The following is a 7,607-nucleotide window of genomic DNA, read 5'->3' as shown; positions in this document are numbered from 1 at the left end:
GGTATCGAAGAAGCACCCCCTGGTGGTCATGCAATTTTTTTTTTTTCTCTAGCTGAGCCACAACAGCCACAATTAATTCAGCACACAACAGAGCAAATCTGTTAGTTAAAGTACAAGCTACTTAAAGTTATCCCAAGCTACCAACACCCCACAGAGGGCACAGAGTGATCTTATCAGAAGCATTCACTCACTCAAGCTGAAGGCTAAGCTGTTCCAGCTTGAGAGACAGGAAGCAAGAGCCAATTGCCTTCGCTCATTATCACAGCTGATGACCCGGAGTTCCGGCCTGCAACTCAGTGGCTCACTAGCAGTAACGTGGTAATAGGAAGAATTTGGCTAGCCTTTCTCCAGACGCCCCCTAGTGGTTAAAGGAGCTCTACACGCAAGCCTTTAACCGCACCCAGAGAAGCCCCTCTAGTGGACAAAGGGTGAACCTCGAAGCCAGAGCACCCTGGTAGCTGACCCACAGCAAGCGACCCCTAGTGGTGAAGGGGTGAACTGCACTGAAGTACCCACAAACACAAGAGAACGCACCCAGTGGCATCTCCACCCACAGACAGCACCTCAGAAGCTGATCTACAAGTAGCGACCCCTAGTGGTCAAAGAGAGAAGTTCTTCAAATTCTCTTCAAAATAGCTGAGAAGGACACGGAACCTACCCTAACCATGGAGGAGTGTCTTACTGATTTGGACAAAGGGGCTCAATTAACTAGCCTAGTTGACACACCCCAACCAGTCAGTCCAGGAGAGATTCTGCACACAACCAACATTGACCAGTATGCAGAGGCTGAAACTCAAGCCTCAACAAAGCCCAAAACGTCTCAGGGTCAATACGATCTTAGACAATGCAGAAAGCTCACAGAAGCCATGCACTCACATCTGATGGAGAAATGGCACACCATCCACAGGCGCCATGAAAGAAGCTGGGAGAGATTATACAAACTCTACCACGAACAGAAGGAGGAACTCTCCCCAGAATGGGCACACGCAGTGGAAGGAGATAAGGAAGACGCCTATGTGCAATGGATGGACTCTGAACAGCAACTCAAGGACGTTCAAGAACAATTAAGAGACCCAAGTGTCGACAGCGAGATGCAAAGCCTCCAGCTATTAAACGAGGAACGCAAGAAGTTTCTAGAAAGCTCACAGAGTTTCCCACAGCCCGAGCCTCACCACAGAGGCAGTCCGGTTGACAGAGCCGAGCCCGAAGTTTCATGCCTTTCACATGCACCATCCCAACGATCGCACGCAGATCCATCTCAGGTTTCTGGAAAGGCCTCATCCTTCCGCCACATGTCCAGGGCACACTCTAGCGTGTCCCAACAATCACATGTCACAGGCGCCTCCCGCCTTTCGAAGGCATCCTCCCGCCGCAGCCGAGCATCCAGAATTTCACAAGAAGAGCAAATAATCTTAGATGCTAAAGCCGCTGAAGCTGTCTTTCGTGTGGCACAAGAGGAGAGGCAGAAAAAGAAGGAGTTGTTGGCCATAGAACTTGAGGAAACTGAAATAGAGGCCAAGCTGAAGGCTATAGCAGCCAAAAGAAAGGACGCCCAAAACGAACTTGAACTTACTCAATGCCAAAGAATTATGGCAGACAAAATGGCTAGAGCGGAAGGCCTTCAGAAAATACTCCAGTACACCACTTTCTTGCCAGACAGACAACAACTGGAAAACGAAGAGCGTCGTAGCCGCGTACAGACCTATGTGGACAACCAAAGCACATTCCAGAATGCACAGATGAGAGCACCACAGCCAGCCACGAGCCCCCCAAGACCGAGTAGACAAACAGAGGAATCTCAATGACCTGAGTCGCTGGTCAACCTCAGAGTTGATGACACGACACCTAGGTCAGTTAGCTAGCAAGTGAATTAGCATAACAAAACTTCTGAATCACTCCTTGAGAGCTGTCTTCTACACAGACACAGCTTGGCTTTGCAGGCTCTTACAAGCATCAAGAGAATTTTTACTTGCTTGAAGGTTTATGCGGAGAAAAGGCTGACCAATTTGATTCTCTTTCTTCAAACTGTTGCAGCTTTGAGAGGAGAATTAATCTTTGCCAATTTACTATTTGCTTTCAAAAGATGGCACAAATTATGAAAAAATCTTCTTACTATAATGACTCAAATTTAAAAGTGTTATATTTCAAATCCAGTCATATAGTTAACTCAAAGGAAACGATCTTATAACAAACAAAGATATTTTAATGAGAAAGATTACTTGCGTTCACGTTGAGATTGGTGCTGCTGGAATTACATGTTTGTTCATCTTTCAAATCCTTTCCTTAGGTAAGAAGATTTTGCTCTTTATACCATCTTATAAGGAAACCTTCTATGGCCCATGCTTCTTACAGACAAAGAGATTCCCAAGTGGCTTGTGTCCAGGAAGTCCCCCCAAGACCTTTGGAACTCCTCCCACTGACCCATCCACATACCTAGCATTTAACCCAATAACTGCCAGGCCTTCCAACATAGAGCTGGGCTATAGAGCTATATGGGTCATAGAGCTCTATGGGCCAGAACAGGTACATTATGAGACCCAGAAGCATGTAATCTCTGCTTCAGATTAGTAGAGGCTGTTAGTACTGTACTCCTTCCTTGTCAACTCTTTCACCATACAAAACAGACAGTATGGTGTGGCGCTTAGAGTGTTGAACAAGGAGCAACGGGACACCCCAGCTTCTTTCATTGGGGCCAATCCTACTTTGTCAGCCCAACCTCAGGATTTTTGTTGTAGGGAAAAAGCCTGACTTTTAGTTATTAAATGAAAAGCAAACTTAAACAAAAATCTAAGAGATGGACCAAGAAAAAGTAGTTTAGCACTAAATGATCTTTGACTAAAAATAGCTCTTCTTAACTGTCTGGACCATTTAACATGTGAAAATGATCAGCAAAAAAGATAGAAAGTTTTTCAGAGGCAAATATTTGGTTGCAGAGAGATTTATAGGAAACTGAAAAGATGACATGATTGGTTGGGTTCGTTTTTTTAAACAGCTGTAAATATAAGGAGCAGGAATGGGGAAAATAGTAATTGCTGAAAGGATCCAAATATCTTTGGATAATGGTGCAAAAACTAGAAGCTATATCTATATACTCTATGACAACTGAAAAGAGCTCACTGCGTTTGAAAGAATATAATAATAATAAAGTTGGAAGGTACCTTGGAGGTCATCTAGTCCAACCCCCTGCTCAGGCAGGAAACCCTGTACCATTTCAGACAAATGGCTGTCCAGTCTCTTCTTAAAAACTTCCAGTGTTGGAGCATTCACCATTTCTGGAGGCAGGTTGTTCCACTGGTTAATTGTTCTAACTGTCAGGAAGTTTCTCCTTAGTTCTAGGTTGCTTCTCTCCTTGATTAGTTTCCACCCATTGCTTCTTGTCCTGCCTTCAGGTGCTTTGGAAAATAGCTTAATTCTCTCGTCTTTATGGCAGCCCCTGAGATATTAGAATACTGCTATCATGTCCCCCCTTGTCCTTCTCTTCGTTAAACTAGACATACCCAATTCTAGCAACCGTTCCTTATATGTTTTAGCCTCCAGTCCCCTAATCATCTTTGTTGCTCTTCTCTGTACTCTTTCTAGAGTCTCAACATCTCTATTACATCGTGGTGACAAAACTGGATGCAGTATTCCAAATGTGGCCTTACCAAGGCATTGTAGAGTGGTAGTAATACTTCATGTGATCTTGATTCTATCCCTCTGTTAATGCAGCCTAGCACTGTGTTGGCTTTTTTGGCAGCTGCAGCACACTGCTGGCTCATATTTAAATGATTGTCCACTAGGACTCTGAGATCCCTCTCACAGTTACTACTATTGAGCAAGGTACCCCTTATACTATACCTGTACATTTGGTTTTTCTTGCCTAAATGTAGAACCTTACTTTTTTCACCATTGAATTTCATTTTGTTAGATAGCGCCCAGTGTTCAAGTCTGTCTAGATCACAGGTCGGCAACCTGCGGCTCCAGAGCCGCATGCGGCTCTTTGAGCCTTCCCCGGTGGCTCCCAGCCTCTCTCTCTCTCTCTCTCTCTCTCTGTGTGTGTGTGTAAAAAAGATTGCACTCACAGTGTTCTCTGAGGAGCTGAAAAGCTTTCTGGACGGAGCTCCTCCCTTTGCTGCGTCTCTGCAGGAAGCAGGAAGGGCAGGAGAGAGCTAGCTAGCCCAGCTAGGCTGACTCAGGAATTCTGGGAGTTGAAGTCCATGAGTCATAAAAGAGACGAGGTTGCTTACCCTGAGCTTGTTGGACAACAGCTTGAAGCTTGCCAGGTGAGCAGCAGATAGGAGAGAGAGAAAGAGAGAGAGAGAGAGAGGGAGGGAGGGAGAGAGAGAGAGAGAGAGGAAAGAGAGAGAGAGAAAGAAAGAGAGTGGGGGAAGAGGAGTGGCAGGCAGACCAAGGGCAGATAGAGAGGGAGGGAGAGAGAGAGACAGACAGAGAGAGAGAGAGAAACCCTTTTGACATCTAAAATGAAGATAACACTGCATATATCCTTTTTTTACCTGTATGTGTATGTGTATGTATGTGTATATATATGTGTGTGTGTGTGTGTATACATACATATACACACACACACATATACACAGACACAAACACACACACACACCTATAATAAAGGTAAAAAAGGATATATGCAGTGTTATCTTCATTTTAGATATCAAAAGGATTTTGCGGCTCCCGGTGTTTTGTTTTTGGTGGGAAATGGGTCCAAGTGGCTCTTTGAGTGTTTTGGGTTGCCTACCCCTGGTCTAGATCCTCCTGTATCCTAAGCATGTCTTCTGGAGTGTTGGCTATTCCTGCCAGCTTGGTGTTGTCTGCAAATTTGATGATTTCCCCATCTATCTCCTCGTCCAAATCGTTGATAAAGAGGTTGAAGAGCACTGGGCCCAGAACAGAGCCTTGGGGCACCCCACTACACACTTCCCTTCATGTAGATGCGGTTCCATTGAGGACCACACGCTGAATACAGCTGGTCAGCCAGCTACAGAGCCATCTAGTGGTGATGCTGTCTAATCCACATTTTTCTATCTTATCAAGTAGTAGGTTGTGATCTACTTTATCAAATGTCTTACTGAAGTCCAAGTAAATTATATCCACAGCATTCCTCTGATCCACTAATTTTGTAACTTGGTCAAAGAATGCAATAAGATTTGTCTGGCATGATCTGTTTTTGACAAACCCATGTTGGCTTTTAGTAATGACTTTGTTTGCCTCTAGGTGTTCACTGATTCGTTGTTTCATTATCTTTTCCAGAATTTTCCCAGGTATTGAGGTCAGGCTGATAGGTCTGTAATTTCCTGAGTCCATTTTTTCCCCTTTTTTGAAGATGGGAACTACATCAGCTCTTTTCCAGTCCTCCGGTAGTTCCCCAGTGCTCCAGGATCTTTGAAAAATATAGTTCAATGGTTCTGAGATCACATCTGCCAGTTCCTTGAGAACCCTGAGGTGTAATCCATCTGGTCCTGGTGATTTGAACTCGTCTAGGCTGGACAGGTGCTCACTTACTGTTTTCTTGCCTATCTTAACTTGCGTTTCTATTCTGTTTTTTATGGCACTATTTTTGGTAGGTTGGTCTGTTTTTTCCCTTTGTGTAAAGACAGATGCAAAAAACGAGTTAAATAGTTCTGCTTTCTCCCTGTTGCTTGTCACCTTCTTGCCACTTTCCCCCACTAATGGACCAATCATTACCTTCACTTTCTTCTTGTTTTTTACATGTTGAAACAAGCTTTTTTTGTTATTTTTGACTTTGGTCGCAAGCCTTAGTTCATTTTGAGCCTTAGCTTTCCTCACTTCGTCTTTGCAAGCTCGGGCTATTTGCTGATATTCTGACTTAGTTATGTGTCTCTCTTTCCACTTTCTATACTTGTCCTTTTTAATCTTTCAGTTGATCAGAGAGTTCTTTATGCAACCATGCTGGTTTCTTTTGAGAGCTATTATTTTTCCTCTTTGTTGGTATTGTGCTAGACTGGGCTTTTATTATCTCATTTTCAAAATTTCCCAAGCTTCTTGAGTTGTTTTCCCCTTGAGGATTCTCATCCATGGAATCCTTCCCAAGCCCTCTCTAAGTTTATTGAAATTAGCTCTCTTAAAGTCCAAGACTCTAGTTTGATTGTGTTCTATTGCTTGTGCTTCCATAATGTTGAATTCCAATATTGCATGATCACTTCCCTCCAAGGTTCCTGTGGCTTCAACACCTTCTATCATTTCATCTCTGTTAGTAAGAATTAGATCCAATATGGCTAATCCCTTAGTTCCCTTCTCTACTTTTTGAGAGACAAAATTGTCTGCTTGGTTTGCAAGGAATCTGTTTGAGCTTCCACTTGGTGCAGAGTTTATCTCCCAGTTGATATCAGGGCAGTTAAAGTCCCCCATTACTATTATGATGTGCTTCCTACATACCTTAGTTAGCTGACTAGCAAAAAGTTCATCTATTTCCTGTTTGGTTGGGTGGCCTGTAGTATCCACCTATGGTAATGTCATTTTTTCTCTCCTTTTATATTGACCCAAATGCATTCAATACAGTTTTCATTATTGTTTGTGCTCTATTTTTGTAGAGATGTAGTTATTTCTTACATATAGAGCAACTCTGCTTCCTCTTTTATTTGGTCTGTTTCTTTTAAATAATTTAAATCCCTTTAGCTGTGTGTTTCGTCCCACAACGTTTCCGTAATGGCAACTATATCATATCTGCCCTCATTAACCTGAATTTCTAATTCACCCTGTTTGCTGTTCATACTCTGTGCATTGGTGTATAGACATTTGAGTCCTTTAGGACTGACCCTGTCTTTACTTTCTATGTAACCTGTGTGGTGCCTGAGTTCCCCTATTGTCTTACTACCTATTTGGTTAGTGCACTTCGTGTGACATTCACTATTAGAAGCTTGATTTTGCTTGACAACAAGGTTGATATTCTTGTCCGCACACACATCTATGTTACATGTACTGATAACACTATAGTTTTTAGATTGCCGGGGACAGGGATGTTCTGTATCAATTAATTCACTGTCCCCGCTGTTTAGTTTAAATATTCCTCCAGAAAATAGAGTACATATATTTCCAATTTTCATTCTAATCATGTTCAAGAGTCTCAATAATATCATGTATTTAACACTGTCATGTATGTTGTCTTTTAATAAAAATATATTGCACGTTTATCCAAGAATAGATTCAGGTCCATATGCAGACAGAAGTGGAGTCCATCATATAGGCTTCGCTATTAAGGCACGGTGCAGCTGTTACCTCCTTAATTTCATACTCAGAGCAATCGAGGCTCCTCAAAACCTCCTCTCGCCTTTGAACAAACGACACCGCGTTTAAAATAATTACCTCCGATTCAAACTCTCATCCAGCAAAATCAGGATCAAGAGCCCAACACCTTAGCGTCAAGTCTCTTGGTTGGACCGGGAAATAAAGTTTGAAAGTCTCGTTTAAATAGAAACAAACCTATTCGTTGTGCCACCTATAAAGATCTCTGTATTTTTAACCCAACGGATACTTTTTGGGGACGCACTCGCAACGAGCGGCCTTCCGAGAAGCAGGCGAAGGCTGGGGTTTTATACAAAGGGCAGAATTCCAAGAGCAGGGACCTCGTCTCTCTCTGCATTTGAGCGACTCCG

This window comes from Crotalus tigris, unplaced genomic scaffold (assembly GCF_016545835.1).
Source record: "Crotalus tigris isolate CLP2741 ecotype Arizona unplaced genomic scaffold, ASM1654583v1 scf7180000018105.1476442, whole genome shotgun sequence".
In the NCBI taxonomy this organism is placed as follows: Eukaryota; Metazoa; Chordata; class Lepidosauria; order Squamata; family Viperidae; genus Crotalus; species Crotalus tigris.
This window is presented reverse-complemented; position numbering follows the sequence as displayed.